Source organism: Leopardus geoffroyi, chromosome B1 (genome assembly GCF_018350155.1).
Source record: "Leopardus geoffroyi isolate Oge1 chromosome B1, O.geoffroyi_Oge1_pat1.0, whole genome shotgun sequence".
In the NCBI taxonomy this organism is placed as follows: Eukaryota; Metazoa; Chordata; class Mammalia; order Carnivora; family Felidae; genus Leopardus; species Leopardus geoffroyi.
In genome coordinates this window covers 73,425,353-73,444,512 of record NC_059327.1, presented here as the reverse complement: position 1 = coordinate 73,444,512, position 19,160 = coordinate 73,425,353, and the positions used below count along the sequence as shown (strand labels likewise).

The following is a 19,160-nucleotide window of genomic DNA, read 5'->3' as shown; positions in this document are numbered from 1 at the left end:
ATGACCTGAGCTGAAGTCAGACGCTTAACTGACTGAGCCACCCAGGCACCCCAGTTATGATTATTCTTAAATACAGTGTTTTGAATGCCCACTATGCACCACACACTTTTCTAAGAACCTGAAATGCACTAACTAAATTACTTATCACTATGCGAAGTAGGTGAAGTAGCTGCTGTTTTTTTCCATTTTGAAGATGGAAACATAGATGAGACATAGATCAGTTAAGTGACTTGCTGTAGATCACACAGCTAGGAAACTGAGAACATGGGATATAGACAGTATACATTTAGCTCTCAGTTCTTAAGGTCATGAAAAATTTAAGGTCATGAATTTCTAGTTACTCTCCTGACTCAGTGTGTCTTTCACCATCATTGTTATTATCAGTAATATTTTGGGGTATCCAATATGTGTATCAGGAATGCAGTTAATTAGTGGAAAAACCATAGTGTTGAGTAGAAAAAACAAACTTCAGAACAACAGCAGAATATGATGCTCCCTGTGTGAAGTGTAATTATTCATACACAAAATGCTGTATAACATTTATGTGATGTTGCATATGTGTAAGCGACACATCAGCCTTATGTGAATGGAGCCTCCTGGTCCATGGGGAGGGTGATGGGTGGGGGGGTGGTGGTAAGATTCTGGAAACAATTTCTTGAAAGGGGGACATTTGTTAATTCTGAGTGCTAAGACTATAATGCTTTGTGTCTTTTTGCATTTTCTAAATTTCTAAAAATATGATTAAAAAAAGAATATTTATGGAAGACACTGATTCCTGTGCTGAAGGTGCCTTTATTGTAGTGAGGATTCAGGACACACAGATAAAAGGAGACTTATAAAACAAGGTGTAAATTAGGATCATGGCATGTAAGGCTTGTGTGGCTTCAGAGGAAAGGTTGATCAAGCTCATTGGAATTGGAGAAGGCTTCATGGAGGAGGGGAGATGTGGACTGAGTGTTGAAGGTTTAACCTAGAGAAGTGGAGGGAAGGGAATCCCCGGGGGCCTGTCATGAGTTGGGATCTACAGAAGCAGAGGAGGAATAGTTTGAAGAGCAGGGCATTGGTTAGAAGTCAGCACCTGCAAAAGGAAGAGGGAAGGAAGTGTACTGGACAGAGGGAGAGCTCAAACAGTAATGCAAGCCCCACAATGTGGAGGCTGACCCAGTGGGGAGCCCTGCGGGGAATAGTGTCCATTAGAACAATCCCAGGGCAGGCTGATGTGGCTGACCCTTCTTCCCTGACTCACCCCCTTACACAGGCTGCCTGAGAGAAGAGCATGACCATACACAGGGCAACTCTGCAGCTGATGGACTCACAGGGGGCTGGAGGCTGTCTGCAGACCATTCTCCCCCTCGACTGAGGGGCAGGTTTTCCTTGAAGAGGGATCTTGGTGACTCATCTCCACGTTCATCAAAATGTGAGTAATAATAGTACCCAGCTCATAGGGATGTTACAAAGATAAGATATGGAGGGGTCTTAGAAGGGTGTTTGCTGCTATTATTGTGTGTGCTCCCATGCCACGGCTAGACCTGTGGAGAATGATTTCTGGGATGTGATGAACTAAAGTGAGTGCTTCTATAGCTCATTTGCTCTCTCTTATTGCAAATTACCTTGCTTGGAGTCATGGGCAATTTTATGCATTACTTTGTTGGGCAGTTCAGATGGTTTTGACTTTGTTGTCTTCTGGACATTATGGGAGTTACAAAGCTTTTGAATCACCCCAGGCAGCCAGTATGTAAAACTTGGCCTATTTTACCTATTAGACGATAAAACATAAACAGAAGAGAAAGAGCCAAGCAGAGCTAATGGAAGATGTGACTCAGGTAGGAGTAGGTTGGAATGGATGGGAACAAAGGCAAAGAGAAGATGTGGGCATGAGTAAGAGCTGAGGGCCTAGAGTGGGCACGACAGGGGCAGTGGGAATGGACACAGAAGGTCTGAAGCATGTTGTAGATCTCTGTTTTGCAATCAGGGTCTATATTCTTAGGGTCAGCAAATTCTCACTAAGAATTTGAAAATGCTGCCTTTTCTTTTTGATCATCTGATGACCACATTTTAACTGAACCCCACCATGTGATTTAGGTGTTGTGTTTTCTTGGCATTTGTGGTTGAATGTTGGCACCACGTAATTACCAAAATGATAGCATTTAACATTCAAATATGCTGGTAAGCACGTCTGGCTGCTATTAGGTTGGCAACTTCTAATGTGAAAATCACAATAACCATTCCTCACCCATTCCTCAACTGCTGTTCAGTAGAAGGTTTATTGACCCAGGAGTCTAAACACTAGAAGTGCCCAAAGAACAAAATTGTCCTAAATGATTTTAAAATAATGTTTAAAAAATATCTCTATGGCAATAAAGAATGATTAGCTCTAGAGTGTTTGCTCTAGTGAATGGTCTGAGAATTCAGAGGGCCAGGTAGCATGGGGCAGAAGGATATGTGAATGGCCATAAATGGTCACTGTGGAATCATTGCTGTTCTCCCTCCATCCCTCCTTCTCTCTCTCTGCCTTGTGAATGAGAGGGGTTAGTGGTGGTTCTGGGTTGTTCATGTTTTGGTAGGTAATAACCGCGCCAAAGTGTTAAATTTAAAGTATTAAGTAGAACTTTGACAAATACGTCTAACGTATCCCATTTCTTAACCTAAATACTGGGGAGAAAAAGAACAAGATGCATTCATGAAATACTGCAGTGGAGCAAGTGTTTTTTCCATGCTAGTATGCTTTTGGATTTGAGGCTCTAGAAATAGAGGGAATCTCAATCAAGCCACACGTCTGGACATACCAAAAACAAAAAAACAAAAAAACAAAAACAAAAACAAAAACAACCCCCCCCCCCCCACAAAACCAGATTCAGACTGTGAATGTCAAATTATTTTAATCAATTCCACAGACAGAATTACTTGTTTGCAGTGAATTTTGCACTTGAAGGGAGCTTCCATAGGGCAAGATTCTGGTTTTTTAAGTTGTTTAATGTATTGACATGTTGATTTGGTACACAAGAAAGTGGAATGGTGTGTCCGAATAATGGTGTTTAATTGTTGAGGCTAATGAGAGAAGAAAAAGGTAGGCTTCATATGTAAATGATGTCGGTCTGCCAAATGATGTAGTTCACCATGTGGAGGAAATGTTTGCATTTGTTAAAAAAGAGAAAAGAGATTGCAGAGCTGACTCATCACATGGAAAACAGTAGCATAGATGCTGGATTCAAATGATGTCACCCTGTAGCAATTAGTCACATATAGTCATGTTGTGAATAGCGTTTGGCTTTGGCATATTACTAGTACCTGGTTCTTCCCATTTGGTCGCTAATATACTGAAGTGTAATCCACCAGGGCAGGTATTTTTGCCAGTTTGGTTGATTGCTGTGTCTCCCCAACCTGTTACACCTCTTACGCCTGATACATAATAGAACCTCAATACAAACCTTTTGGAATGATTACATTTAAATTTTGTTGGTTTTAGGGGTACCTGGGTGGCTCAGTTGATTAAGCATCTGACTCTTGATTTCAGCTCAGGTCATAATCTCACAGTTTATGAGTTCAAGCCCTGGGCCTGGGCTTCTCTGTTGGGCTCCTCACTGGCAGCCAGTCAGCTGGGACCCTGCCTGAGATTCCCCCTCTCCCTCTGCCCCTCCCTCACTCACATGAGGGCTCTCTCTCTCAAAATAAATAAATATTTTGTAAAAATTTTATTGGTTTTATATTTTTGTTGTATTAATCTGTAGATTTGTTTTTGTTTTATGATTGGCTGAGAATGGTATGCCATAGAACTTTGAACCTAGTTCTATGCTGTGCATATTTAAATAAGATTAAAAATGGTTAAATCCAACAATGAGAGTCTTTTATAGGTTTCTATACCTTCCTCCTGTTTGTCCAACACAGTGATGCAATAGGAATAATCAAGTTACAAAATGTATTTTGTGTGTCACAGGAGAAGGGAAGTAGAAAGTGGAGCAAAGCAGAGAGAAGAGGAAAGAGGGGTGCTTGGGTGCCTCAGTCAAAGTGTCTGACTCTTGATTTCGGCTCAGGTCATGATCTCGTGGGTTCATGGGTTTGAGCCCCATGTTGGGCTCTGTGCCAGCATCCTGGAGCCTGCTTGGGATTCTCTCTGTCTCCCTCTCTCTCTGCCCCTCCCCAACTCACGCTGTCTCTGTCTCTCTTAAAGTAAATAAATAAACTTAAAAAAAGAGAGCGAAAAGGAAAGAGATTAGAGATGATAGTAAGATTAAGAACCTGAGGGATTACCAGGAGAAGGACACCATTATTGCTGCAGTGGGTTGAATAATGGCCCCTTGCCCCCAAAAAACCATGTGTACCCAGAACCTGCAAATGAGACCTTATTTGAAATATGGGTCTTTGCTATTGGAATTAAGGTAGGGATCTCGAGATGAGATCATTTTGGATCAGGGTGGGCCCTAAGCACAATGGTGGGTGTCCTTATAAGAGATGGAAGAGGCAGAGGTGCACAGCCACCCAGACAGGAAGGCGGTGTGCAGGAGGCAGGAATTTAACTGACGCATGTACACGCCGAGCGAAGCTACGAGTTGTGGGCAGCCACTGGATGGCAGAAGAGAGGCAGGGAGCAGATTCTTGCCCAGAGCCTCCAGAAGGAACCAAGCCTGCTGACACTTTTTCATTTCAGACTTTTGGGCCTCCAGAGCTGTGAGAGAATCTGTTGTTTTAAGCCACTAAGTGTGTGGTAGTTTTTTACAGGAGCCCTAGGAAACTGACCCAATAGTACTATGGCAAGATAAATAAAACACATCTTTAGAACCGGTGAAACATTAAAAAAAATATTTTAAATATTTTCTTTTCTTATATTCCCCCCCCCCCAACCCCTGCTAATAATGTGTCTTCTAAATGGGTTAACACTTGAGAAAATGAGCAGCTCAACTGAAAGGCTTTTTAAAAACCACCTTACCCTGACCATGTTACGTTCACAAAACAGATTTTTTTTGCACTCAGGTCTTTTTTTCTTTGACCAGTGCCTCGGTTATTGTCACAGGTTCTGCCCTCTTTCATGGTGAACACACATCTGCCTGTCTGTGGGCACACACTCCAGTCAGGGTTTGAATTTCGTTGTTCCTCTCTCATTAAGATAAAGGGCAAAAATAAGAGGCGGTTAGCTTGCTAAGAAAGTTATTCCAAATGATTGTTGCTAACATCAAAAACCAATGCTAGGCTCGGTACCACGTGTGTCCCATTGACTAATGTTATAATCTGTCTGGGCTTAATCATTGTCACATTTTCATGCATTGTCCGATAATCATTAATCTCCTTCTTCATGTGAGGAAGACTTTTCAATGTGGCTGTCCAGAAGTTAAAGAGGAAAACTACTTAAAAAAAAATAGGTAGTTTAAAAACCCAATTTAAAAATATTTCCATATATTCACTGAATACATAAAATATCAAATAATCATTGAATAAGTGCCACAGCCATGAGGTTTTATTCCTGGCAGGAAGATCCATAAATTAGATCAGCATGGGCCCTGCAATCTGCTCTTGAGAAACCTGTGCATTCCTTTCCTGTCACAATAGCTAGAAAAGGCACTTTATATTCTACATCCCAAATAAAGCCCTGGGTTTAGAAATGCTAGCGTTTTCATCTGCTTAAATCAGAGTGGGCTCTGAAGGGTGGGGAGGGGGTATTATTTTTCATTTCAACCATTCGAAAGAATTAGCTTTCCAGAAGAACTTTGTTCCTATAATAAACCTAACTAGGTCTACTTATTCACTCAAAAAATAAATAAGAGAAGAAGAAGAGAAAATGTGGAAGAGCCAAGAATCTGTCAGCTCCATAATAGTGGTTGACCAAGCGCTGGCGTTGAACTCTTGCAGGATTTCTGCAGGGCCGGAGGACTTTCACAGAGGAGGCGAGTCTCACAAGGAAACAACGCTGGCGCAAAAAAGGTCAGAGTCTGACTAAACCAATGTGCTCTGCAGTGTGGGAAGAGGTGGTGCATCTCCGAACTTCATTTCTTGGTTGGGATATTTTACGAAGCAAAACTGCTGTCTCCTCCACCCAGGGGAGAAGGGGATTGTCTCACCAGGAGAATGTCCTCAGTTGAGGAGTGGTTAGAATGATGTTACATGTATATTCCTGAAAGCTGGGTGTAAGTCAACTTTAAGAATTGAATGAAGCTTTATTGAGATATGATTGACACATGACGTTGTGTAGGTTTAAGGTATACAATGTGATGATTTAATATATGTATACTGTGAAGTGATTACCACAGTAAGGTTTGTTAGCACATCCATCACCTCACACAGTTGCCTTTTGTGTGTGTGTGTGTGTGTGTGTGTGTGTGTGTGTGTGGCGAGAACATTTAAGATCTGTTCTCTTAGCAACTTTCAAGTGTATAAGTATGTGTGTGTGTGTGTGTGTGTGTGTGTGTGTGTGTATCACAGAATTGTTAACTATTGTCAACATGCTGTATATCACATCCCCATAACTTATTCATCTTATAACTGGAAGTTCATACGCTTTGATCAACATCTCCCTCACTTTCCCAACACCCCAATCCCTGGCAACCACCATTTGATTCTCTGTTTCTGTGAGGTTGGCTTTTGTTAGAGTCCACATACAAGTGAGATCACATGGTTTTTGTCTTTCTCTGTCTGACTTACTTCACCTTAGCATCATGCCCTCAAGGTCATCCGTGTTGTTGACAATGGCAGGCTTTCCTTCCATTGATGGCTGAAAAATATTCCACTGTAAAACTGAACGAAGTTAGATTGGCACACTTGACTAATTTTTGTGTTATGTTTCCATGTGTTGGGTTTACCCACAGTGAAGCCCCTCGACCAGGGAGCAAAGAGACAGGGGTCCAGTAATGGAGACAACAGATGCTATGGAGACAGTTCCGGGTGGACACAAATTGTTCCTTCCTCATTTACTAGCACTGTGACCTTAGGGAAAATATTGGATCTAGCTGACTCTCTATTTCCTCAGCTGTAAAATGAGGATAACTACAGAGAAATTCAGAGGGTTGATGCTGGGGGATTAAATGATGTAACATGGGCCAGAAGCTCGCTGTGGTCCCTGGCCCCAGGGAGGTCTTCTTTGTGAGGCCCAGCAGCTCACTGTTATCCTCTACCTGCTAACCAAGTGAGCACCCTTCAGTAGTCCCACTTCTCTCTCTAGGCTCCTATGTCGTGGCATGCTTAAATATTCCTGTATTTCTAAATTCAGTTAAGATTGGGTGTGTCTATAAGTAATACAGACCCAAAATAGTAGTAGTTTAAAAAAGGTAGGAATTTATTTCTCTGCAGAAGTCTAAGGGTAGACAGTGCAGATGGCTGTTCTGTACATGAATCCTCTGGAACTGAGGCAAACTTCCTTTTGTTCCTGCATCGTGCATCTTTCTATTCCAAGCTACTTCATGATCCATGGTGGCTGCTCTGGCTCCAGCTACCATGTCTCCATTCCAGCTAACATAAATGAAGGAGGAATAAAGAAAAACAAATAGGCAAAGACATTCCCTACTGTCTTTTCACGAAACATAAAAACACTTTCATCTTACTACTCATTGTCCAGAACTTAGGCACATGATCACTCCTAGCTTTAAGAAAAGTTGGGGTATGTCCAGCCTACAAGTGGGGTTTCAATACTCTGGAAAGGGGGGAATGGATACTGGGGATGCTCTGCACTCATAGCTCTGCATTAACAGTCATTTCAGTTACTGCCCACATGCATAGATGTTTTCTATACACCCCAAGAGTGGCTTGTTTTCTGAACATGATCACTGTCTGCAAAGCCTATTCTTCTCGACTCTCATTATGGGCAGAGAGGCAGAATGTGATGAGTCATTGCCTCTCCGCCCAAACAAAACACAGTTGAAGGGGAATGGTTCTCCAAGGAACAGGTGGTGCTAGTAAAAGAAGGGGAGACAGAATTCTGGGCAGACCAAACCAAAGTATGTCAACTACATTCTTGCAACTTGTTGAGGGGGAAGTGTTTTCAACAGAACCCACGAATAAAAGGAAAACTAAATGAATGCCAGTGGAACCATCTTACAGCCCTAATTCTGGCTGTTGATGGTCAAGAAGCCTTCTGACAGCATGACTGGCCCAGAGGTCCTCACTCACACTGGGAGTGCTACACTGGAATCCGGTAAGCCTGGGGCTGCTCACAGGCATGCCCCCGTCCCTTAAGAATACACACACACAACACACACACACACACACACACACACACAGGAAGAAAGAGCGTGTGCGCATGAGAGAGATAGGAAGAAAGAGAGCATGAGAGAGAAAAAAATGAGCTTTGATGACATATTGTAAGTCCTTGGGAGTCCTTGAGGCCAACTCTACCTTATGTCTGTTTTATATCTAAAATAAGTCCTCTACTTAAAGTTGAGTTGCATTTCTGTCATTGCAACTGAGAGATTTGTGACAAATGTATGTCTCTCCTTCAAAATCCATGAGAAGAAGTGTTCATAGACCTGGCTGTGATTCTGAACTATCAAAGTACTTTGGTTTTAAAGCTAAGACTTAAAAAGAAAAAAAAAAATCATGGTATATGTATTAAGTAAAGTTAACATTTTAAAATGTCACTAGTGTAGAGAGATTTGAAACATGGAGTATGGATTCAGAGTGCCCAAATCTGGGTTCTCCATTTGGTAGATGTTTTTGCAAACTTACTCTGTCAGTGTCTCAGAGACATAGTAATAAAACCTATCTCATAGAAGTGTTCTGGGGTTCAGTAAAAGAGTTAACATTGGTAAAGCATCTAAAATAATGCTTAGCCCATAGCAGGTACTTCCTGGGTGTAGTGCTATTCTGGATCCATTTGTAAATTACTAAGATTTTTTTCTCTGGGGTTTCAGGTATAGATGTTTGACTTAGTTTTACTCCTTTGTTCATGAAAAGGTTAATAAACATCTTGTAAAACAACTACTCTATAATTTGCAAACTTAATATTGCCAGATTTTTTGTAGATTAAGATTGCTTCGAACAAGGTAAATCTATACAGAATAAAATATGGCACAGTTTCTCTGACAGTTATTTGCTATAGAATTCTCCACATAAATCCAATACTAGGATGGGATATAGCTTTTGCACACTGTCTAGTCTATCACTGCAATGACCTCATCTCTCAGTAATATTTTCTGGAGATTATTTGAAAAGTTGGGGCTCAGAAGTGTTATGTGCCATAGCAGGTACTTTAAGCAGAGCAGGACTGTTGTCTTAGAATCATGAAGGCAGCTGACTCTGCAGACAGTCAGCAGAGCGTCAGAAATCATGAAGTATCAGGATTCCAAATTTGTAAAAGAGCTGGACCATAGCGTGCAGGTCTAAAGAATTAGGTTACATTAATGAAATCTGTATCTGACCAACTGACACTTTCTGAATCCCACGGAGGATGATGTTGACCATGTGCTATGTCCTGGAATTACGCATAATCTGGCGACATTTTGCGAAGGAACACCAGCTTTTGGTTACATACGCGTAAAGCTCTTGGTATACTCCCCTATCCAACAGAAATGCCTATTTAGATGTTAATGCTTCTGCAGACCCTCATCCAGACATTCAAATGAACACTCTCTCCTCTAGGCCAGGCTGCCACCTGCCTTATCATGAGAAAAGGATTGCCTTGGCCTTCAAGAAGACTCCTTGTAACTTCTCAAGGCTGGCTGTTTGTAGCTACAAAAAAAATGTTTCTCTGTTTCTGACCCCCTCCCCCCATCCAGATAGACGCTTTTTTCCAAAGCCAAATCACAGAATGCTAGAGCCTGAGGTGATGCAGGGATCCTCTTTCCTCCCTGCTTTATTTTATAGATTTGAGAACAGAGGCCCAGAAGGCGAGAACCTATCCAAGGTGATGTAGCCAACAGCAGTGATCCAGACTGTGTCCTGAAAGATCGCCAACCGTTATTTCCCCCCCGCCCCAGTCATTATTAATATAGGAGCAGAGTGGTAGTTTTTCTCTGTGAATTCATTTGCATGTGACATATTAGCATTATTTGCACATTCCACCGAATCAGTAAGTTCAAGGGATAGCTAAGCAGGAGATTGAGCAAGCCAGGACAGTTCAACAGTGCGACTCTAGGACAGACCTTCTCCTTTGGACCTGACACTCCAGTGCCAGTTGCATAACTGACGTGGCGGTCTGACTTATCACCACTCTGAGGAAATCTTTGCCAAGAGTGGCTAGCTGGGAATTGTCATGCTTGTCATCAGAACAGAGGGTAAGGTATTTCATTAGGTAGACCCAGCCTGTTTCTCCCATCCAAGTACTAACCAGGCCCGACCCTGCTTAGCTTCCGAGATCAGACGAGATCAGACGAGATCGGGCGCGTTCAGAGTGGTATGGCCGTAGACAAACCCAGCCTGTTTCTAATACCCTGCAGTGTATGTGAAAGTCAGTGGTTGGTTACTAGCTTGTGACAAATAATTAGAGGCAGGAAAATGCTATTTTTCTACAGTTGGCATCAAGTCTAGATCGTGTTTCCACACCTAAATGTATCCTCACAGCTAATACTATGTTGCTCTTGATTGCTGCAGAGCTGGTGGCACCGCCAACTTTTCATCTTTAAAACTATTCCTGTCATAAGCTTTTTGGCTCTTGACCACAGTGCAAGCTGAGATCTTGTTACTAGCTGGTTTGCTAAAGGCAGTGTAGCTGGAGGTGAAAGAGAAGGTATAAATCAAGAAAATAATTGTGATCTGAAGTTTCTCTTGTTCAGAACTTGAGCAAATATTCATAAGCAAAGTAGAAGCTCTCTGACAATAGCTGTTATTGGAAATGGCCTTTAAAAGGTAAAGACTCTTAAATGCTTCTGACCTATGTTCCCCTATTTTTCTACATGTCCATGAGTATTCTTTGCTTTCTTTCCATCTTCTCTCGCTTTCTCTCTTCTTTAGTCCTTCCAAATAACCTTTACAATGTTGGAATTCAAGGTAAGGCCAAATGTTCCATGGCTTCCAACCATGAAGGTGCTAGAGCATTGGTTCTGCTGCCCAAGTAGGTTTTCCACTTTCCTGGACGGCCCAGTTCTGCTGCCGTGGAAGACAAGAGTCACGTGGAGTGGTTGTGGGAGGCAGTTCCTGAGTCCTAATCTGGGGCCACTGCGGGTCCAACTGAGACCACCAGCAGTGGCTTTGGCAAGTGTTTGTGTACAAGAAACGACTGCATGGTCTAGTGGGTGGAAAGAGCACTGTGCTCAGGACAAGGTCAACTGGGTTCTGGTCTTCCTTTCTGTGTGGTCCTGAGAAGATACCCTAATTTCTCTGAGCATCTTTTTCTTCATCTATTAAGTGACCATACAATATCTAATTCCTTTCCAGGTCCAATGTTCATGATTCAGGAGACTCAATTAGATCCAAGGCATATCCAATTCCATTTAATAAGACTCATGTTATGATGGGGTTCCTTTCTACATTCTCAAAAGAAAATAAAAATAGATATTTGTTTTGGAGTAACAGTAATTGAACGTGACTGCTTTTGGTAAAATTCCAGCATCAAGGGGTTTACTAAGCATTGATGGAGGAGCAGAATGAGCAGAGGACCTAATCTGGCTTTTCATTTTAAACTGGAGATGATTTGTTCATTTTCAAAGCACTCATGTACCCAGAAAGTATCAGATAACAACAAAGTACAGTCAGAATTCCATGGAAATCCGTTATTCCCATAGCAGGTAGTGTTGCACAATTCTCCAGTCAAGACAGTGTCACTATGATAACCACAGGGACCCCTGAGCCAAGTGTCCCCCTGTTCACCCAGTGGACTACCTCCAGAGCTACAATCACCCTGCTCCCTATACTTCATTGAATACATTCACAGAAACGGAAATTGTTGGAGAAAACAAAATTTGTGGTTAAATACTAGGGATTAAAGAGGAAAAACAAAACTAAATGAGAACTCTTATTTATGAAATGTTGAAATTTAAAAAAATCAATGTCCTCCAACAACGTGATTCATGTAATCATCTAAGCCAGAGGCTCTCAGCTTGGTGTGGGGATCCACTGGTAAGCCTCTATCCATTTGGGATTTGTTGAAAATAGTATGTGAGGATATATTAAGTGTAATAGTTTTTTTTTTTTAAGTTTATTTATTTTGAGAGAGAGAGAGAAAGCAAGCAAGGGAGGGGCAGAGAGAGAGAGGGAAAAAGAATCCCAAGCAGGCTCTGTGCTGTCAGTGATCGACACACAGTTCTATCTCACGAACCATGAGATCACGATCTGAGTCAAAATCAAGAGTCAGATGTCTAACCAACTGAGCCACCCAGGCGTCCCAATGTAATAGTTTAAAGTAACCCATTTGCAAAATTTCATATAAAAAATGAAAGCAGAGTCAAGGTTATTCCTTTAATATTTATTTTTCTCTCATTGGACTCCAGTGTTTTTAGAAGTCAAGGGTGAAAAGCACTGAATTAAAATTAGGATACAGAGATCTGTGTGTTCCCCTGAGAGTGTCGATGAGACTGGGTCTTGCGTATGAACTTATCTGACCTGGCAGGAAAAAAAGTTGAAAATATGCTGAGCTGTGAAACAATCTCACATCAACCTATATTGAGCAATCGCCAGGGACTCGCCAAGAATGAAAATTTATAAATATATAATTTCTTTCTCACTGGGATTATTGTGCATGTACATGCGCACACACACTCAACTTTCCTTTATTATGTAAGGTACACATGTTCATTGCAAATAAATGAGTATATTTAGATAAATACAAAAGTAAACTGTATTCCCAAATGCAATAATAGTAACCTATCTCAAAGAGTTCCTCTGATAATTAAATGAGTGGATGTAAATGCAGTGGCAGTGCCTGGCCCAGAGCAAGCAAGCACAAATGAGGGTGTTAATTATGGTAATTATCATATACTTTGGTGTATATCCCTTTGATTTCCCCTCCCAACTGTTCCCCCCTCAGTATTTCCCAAATCAATAAGTGGCATTCTCATTTTTAAAAACTTATTTGGCCAAACATTTCACTGCTATCTCTCTCGCTCCTCCCTCTACCTCATGCCAAATCCTGTAGAACAGATAAACCTGGTGATTGTACTTTTAATAATATATCCAGAATTTAACTACTTCTCACCAGATCCCTTACTACCACCCTTGTTCAAGCCATCGGCATCTCCTGCCTAAACTATGGCAATGACCTTTGAACTGGTCTTTGTGCTTCCACTCTTGTTCCTTTACAGACTATTCCCCACCCAGCAGTCAAAATCCTCTGTCACTTTCCTGCTCAAAACCCTCCAGTGGTTTCCCAAAACCCTTGCTAAGCTCACCTCACCTCCCACTAGCTCCCAGCCGTGGGTCCTTGCTGTGCCATGGTTGTCTCTACCAGGCTTTACGCCCAGCATTTGAACTGGGTTTCATCCAGGGAGGGCCTTGCTGTCCGTCCCTTCTTACAGATTTCTATCCACATGCCATCTCTTCAGAGAATTCTTCCCCAAGCACCCTATTTAAAATAGTTCCCTCCTCTACACTTTAATTCTTTACCCTACTTTACTTTTATTCACAGCACTTATGCCTTTCTGACATTATATTTATATTTATTTGTTTACTGGCTCTCTCTCTCTACCCTTCTAGATTGTAAATTGTGTGAGCGTGGGATGTTTTGTTCACTGCTGTCTCCCCAGTGCCTGGAATAGTGCCTGGAACAGGAAGAATATAGAAATGCTCCACATGTGTTTGGTGAATGGATGAATGAACAGACATCCTCTCTATCCATATATATGTTATAAACTTTGTCATACTATACGTTGTTTTGTGCACCACTGAATCATTCTATATTGCATTGTGTGAATTTTTTCTGTCAGTAAATAGACTTTCATGACATTATTCTTATTGGTGGCACAATAGATCTTTGCATGGTGAATGGATGCACAATAATTAATTGAAACAATGTTTTATTAATGGACCTTCAGACTAATTTCAACTTTTTTCAAATTATTAAAAACTACTGACACAGACATCTTTAGGAACACCCTTAAATATAACCACAGGATAAGTTGTTGGAAGTTACATATGACTTTAAGTATGTTCATCTTGGGGGTTTTATTATATCAGATAATCTTCCAGAGGGGTTGCACTGATTTTGATCCCACCATCAGTGTCGAGGCAACATTTATTGCAAGGCTTGTGTTTTATATATAGAAAGATTCTGAAGGCAGAGAGCAGGATTTCATTTACTGAACTTGAATAGCACCCAAGAAAAGTGAAATATATTCAGCAGCATTTAAAATGTTCGCGGGGGTGGTAAGTATGATGAATGTGATGGAGACCATTTTGATTTTAAGCATAAGTGCACTTTGGGGGTACTGACTTGCACAGTAGTGACAGACCTCAAAGCCAAGCAGCAGACCAATAATGCTTCTGCCAACCAGTGGGCAAAAAGATTGTAAGACAAATCATGTTGTAAAGCCTGTGTTTCTGCCCTAACGTGGGATGGTTACGCCATTGTACATTTGGGTAAGGAGGAAATGGAGCTCTCCAGGAAATACTACTGCAGGGTTTCAAGGATTCCTGGAGCAAAGATGGTTGGACAATATTCCTGAAGGTAAAGATAGGCAATTTAGTCTTGCCAACACATGTTTCCCTGTGATAAGCTGGCCCCCCTCTCCAGTAATTTCCCTTCTATTGTTGTTAAAATGAAAGATGCCCCTGCCAAGAATGACTGATTTTAAAAAAGCATGCATTTCTGTAGTATGATATCTGTTGGTCTTTAATGGACATCCGATAGAAGCAGGATGGTGGTGGGTTACTCTGCCCTGGGAAGCTGGCTCCAAGGAAGTCTAGTAGGCACCTGGTCTTGTGACAGAGTCCTCCCAGTGTTTAACACCCAGGGTTGGTATTATAAGCACTCTTCTACTCTTGCCGTTTTCTGCAACTTTGTGTTCAGAGGGAAGAGCCTGAAAGTGTGATATTCCAGAGGGCTGGGGTAAGTTCTTCAGAAATTCCTGTGAGCCAGGGATCAAGCAAACAAGAAAGTCATGGTGGCGGGTGCAGGAAAGCGGGACCTGTGGTCTCGTATGTGAACTTTCATGGAAATATTCCCATGTTTCTTATCCCTGAATTCTATTCTGGGGGGCTTGAGTGTGCTTCTTTTCCTGAGGATGAGGGGGCGGGCATTAGATCTGTATTTTCTGGGCTCCAGGATGCAGCCCCCTCACACTCATAGATTCTGTACATGGGCTCAGAGACCACACTGGTGCCTCACTGACACTTTCCCTCTCTTCAGGCTCCCTTTCTCTGGAGTCTGGCAACTGTGGCAGAGAATTTAGATAGGCTACCAACCTGCGAGGATCAAACACACTTCTCCATATTTCTTTCACTGTCTCTTGAGTCTTGTGAAGCAACTCTGTGACTAATAAAGATAGCCAGTTCTGAATTTTTTTGTTCCAGGGCAGAACATAAATTCTGCTAATGTTACAAGGACTGTAAAGTTCTTAGAGAACAAGAAGGATCTTTTGAAAATATTTTGTATTCTACCCTGCTCTCTGTGCATGCTCTACAGCACTTTACAACAAGTACTTTTCCCCCTGAGAATAATTTTAAATTATTACGGAAGCCCTAGAGATAGTTTCTGTAATTCCGGCTCTCTCACAGACGTGTGGAATCAGCAAAGAGAAGCCTGGAGTGTGAATGCACTTCTCCAGAATTCTTTGAAGAGCTCCTCTCCGCCTCCCAGGCCTTCTCCCAGGGGTGATGGTTTCCATGTATTATCCTTTCAGTCTCCGGCAGGCCCAACTTCACATGTTGAAGAGTTCAGTCATTCTGTGTTTTCCAAATGCCACCACCCTGGGAGCCAGCGTGGAGCAGGAGACATGAATTAGCTCCCTACCCCCTGCTTCCTGGACCTGCAGAGTGGAAACTAGGCTTTCCATGACTCAGGGTGAGAGGCAGGACTGGGGGCACTGCTGTTCCCCCTCAGGGCATCTGATTTTTATCTCTCAATTTCACAGTTTGTTAATGACATTTTCAAAAGTTCTGGGGGCTCAAAATTGTTTCCACAATTTCGTTTTCTTTTGCATTAAAGGTTTGATTTTGCTATTTTTAACATTAAAAAAAATTTTTTTAATGTTTATTTCTGAGAGAGAGAGAGAGAGAGAGAGAGAGTGAGCCGGGGAGGGGCAGAGAGAGAGGGAGACACAGAAACTGAAGCAGGCTCCAGGCTCTGAGCTGTCAGCACAGAGCCCGACGCGGGGCTGGAACCCACGAACTGTGAGATCATGACCTGAGCCGAAGTTGGACGCTTAACCGACTGAGCCACCTAGGCGCCCCTGATTTTGCTATTTTTAAAGACTGAAATTGTCACTGTCCTGCAATTTAAAGTGTGTGACATTTCAGTATGAAAGCCTGCGTCCTAGACCTGTAAACCAACTCGTTGAATTACTTGAAGGAGAGCTGAGTAGTTCTGTCTTATTTTGATGGAGGACCTGTCCCTTCGGGAGCTGTATCCAGACAGACCTTGTGCAGGTCACATGTGTGGCAGGTAAAGGGAGGAAGCATTTGGGGGCTTGGATCTGCTGGAAATTCTCCTAGGCTGATAAACCAGCGCCTTTCCTGATTTAGACAATAGATTTTGGTTGAATATTTCCTATGTGCCAGACATAGTGTGCTTGGTGCTGGGGGTGCAAACAGGGAGAAGACAGTCTTTGTTCTCCAAAAGTTCAGAGAGTGGAGAGTTATACTGGAGGCTGGAGCCATATCATAGCTCTGCCACTTACTATTTTAATGACTTGGTTAAGCCACTTGACTCTCAGGACTCTGTTTTCTCATCTCTAAAATGGGTTCACATACCTCACCAAGTTGTGATGATCATCAATGGTTCCATCAGGCTACAGACAGCCTGGGGCTCACACGCAGAGATATAAACAAATACCTGCAATACTTCTTTGTCCTCTAAGGATGTAGTGTCTTACGAGGAAATAACTTCCTCGTTTCCTCAGGGGTGTGGTGAGGATTGGTCACAACGATCTCTGAAACTTTTCTACAATGGTACTAGTGTGCAGTAGGTGCTAAATAAGTGTTGTTTTTCCCTTCAAAGCCTTCCTGTGGCCCAGAGGCCTGATCTGTCATAGAGAAATTAGGGAAGTATTCTGTTAGAACATGAAGTGGCCCTCACCATTTTATGTTGTAATTGTATATTAATTTTAACACTTTAAACCTGGAATTCTGAAATCCTGCTTCTCTCTTTTAAATATGTTTGCCAAAAGTAGTATGTGTCCATAATTTTAAATAATAAAATAATAGCATAAGATTGAAAACAAAATAGCAGTCCCCTGCCTTCCTATCACAAGTCCTACTCCCCAGAGGCAGCTACTCTCATTGCTTCTAACTTTATTCCTTTGCATTTAGCTGTATATTTATAAATAATATAACAATAGTGCTACTTCTCACTATAATTATTCACTTATGAAAGATGGAAATTGATCTCTCTTTCATGTACATTCTTCTCTCCAGCCCCCCATCCTTCCTATGCAGTAAAATCATCATTATTTGTTAAATTATTACCCAATGTTTGCATTTTTAGGACAATGTCAATATCACTCACAGTTCTCTATGATTACATTTCCCTTCTTGTTTTTCCTAGAGTTTAAATGGTCTTTAAAAAAATCTGCTTAGTGTCTTATTCCTACATTAATTAGTTTCCACATTCGCCAGGAGACATGACTTCAGGAATTGGTTCTACTTTTTTTCTTGGAGATATTGTTTCTGGAATATTTAATTTTCCTGCTCCAATCTGAACTTGAAGACTTCCAAGGCTTGCCGGATAGCTGCTGACTTGGGTATTCCATTTTTTGTTATTCAAGGAATTCTCTTCACATCTAAACATAGTCACTGCTGGAGAACTATATTCCTCATTTCCTGGCTGTCTTGCATTGCTTTATCTCGGTTTATTCTTTTGTTTTTATGGAACACATCCTCTAGTAGCTTTCTGATATAGGATATGTAGAAGGTAAACTTTTTGAGGCCTTTGAATATCATAAAACTTTTATTGTACACTTAAATTGATTTACAGTTTGGCTGCCTATGAAATTCTAGATTAAAACTATTTTTTTTAAATTTAAAGATAGCATTGCTCCAGCATCTTCTAGATTTCAGAGTGCTTTTGGAAAATCCAACGCTATGCTGATTCCTGGCCCTTGGTACATGCCCTGTGTTTCTTGTCTGGGATTTCTTAGGGTATTTTTCTTTATTCCCAAATGCAGAAATTTCACAGTGGTTTGCTTTGGTGTGGTTTGTTTTTCATTTATTGTCCTGAGTATTTGGTGGGCCATTTCAATTTGGAAAGTTACGGCCTTTAGTTCTGGGAAAGTTTCCTGTATTATCTGATTTTTGCTTCCATCTGTTTACTTGGTGTTCCTTCTGGAACTCCTGTTAGTCAGAGGTCAGACCTTCTGAATTGATCATCTATTTTTAAAAATCTTTTTTTCTCTTATTTTCCAGTTTGTTATTTTGTTGTTGTTCTACTTTAGATTTCCTCAACTTTACCTTCTCTTTTCCTATTAATTCTTTATTTTGCATTTATATTTTTAATTCCCACTGAGTCTTTCTTGTTCTCTGAAAGTTTCTTTCTTTTCTTCTAGTCTTATTTCTATTTGTGAAGGCAATATTTTCCTTTATCTGAGGATTGTAGATTGAGGTTTAAGTTTCCTTTTATCTCAGCTTGGTCACTGCTTCATGTATTTGGTTTGTTAATTTGAGTCTCTGCATTTCATGTATGTGATGGCCACTGGCTGACTGTGCTGATATAGGAGTGAAGTAGGGTTCAAGGTAGAGGTGTACCTAGCATATCTACACCGGATCAGATCAGTTCACGCATTGATTATGCATGGATATCATGCATGGATAACCAAAATTCTTTTCAGCAATGATGATAGAGATGAGTGGTAATTATTTTCATGATTTTTAGTTGCAAACAATTAACACTAAAAGGCATGAATTTTAAGAAATTAATCAAATTAGTATTTCATGTATATACTAAATTTTGCAATTACCAAACAAAACTCTTATTCTTCATACTTCTCTGTGTCATTGCTTTAAATTTTCAATATAAATAAAAACTTAGAGTGTTTATGTAGAATAACAAAGCTCAGTAATTCAGAGTTTTCTTCCGTCTTTTCAATTTCTATGGTGTTGTTGTTTACTTTTGAATCTACTGTTTAAGCACAGGAATATGGAGTGCCACAGGGATTGGA

General features: G+C 41.1%; 1 long non-coding RNA gene across 2 annotated transcripts in view; it reads left to right on the top strand.

Annotated features, from left to right (window-relative positions):
* LOC123591236 overlaps window positions 1–19,160 on the top strand; it is a 386,851-nt gene that overhangs the window by 152,718 nt on the left and 214,973 nt on the right. For both annotated transcript variants that reach the window (XR_006709185.1, XR_006709181.1), the window contains exon 3: window positions 1,259–1,417. This is a non-coding gene — a long non-coding RNA (uncharacterized LOC123591236). The remainder of the gene's footprint in view (window positions 1–1,258; window positions 1,418–19,160) is intronic.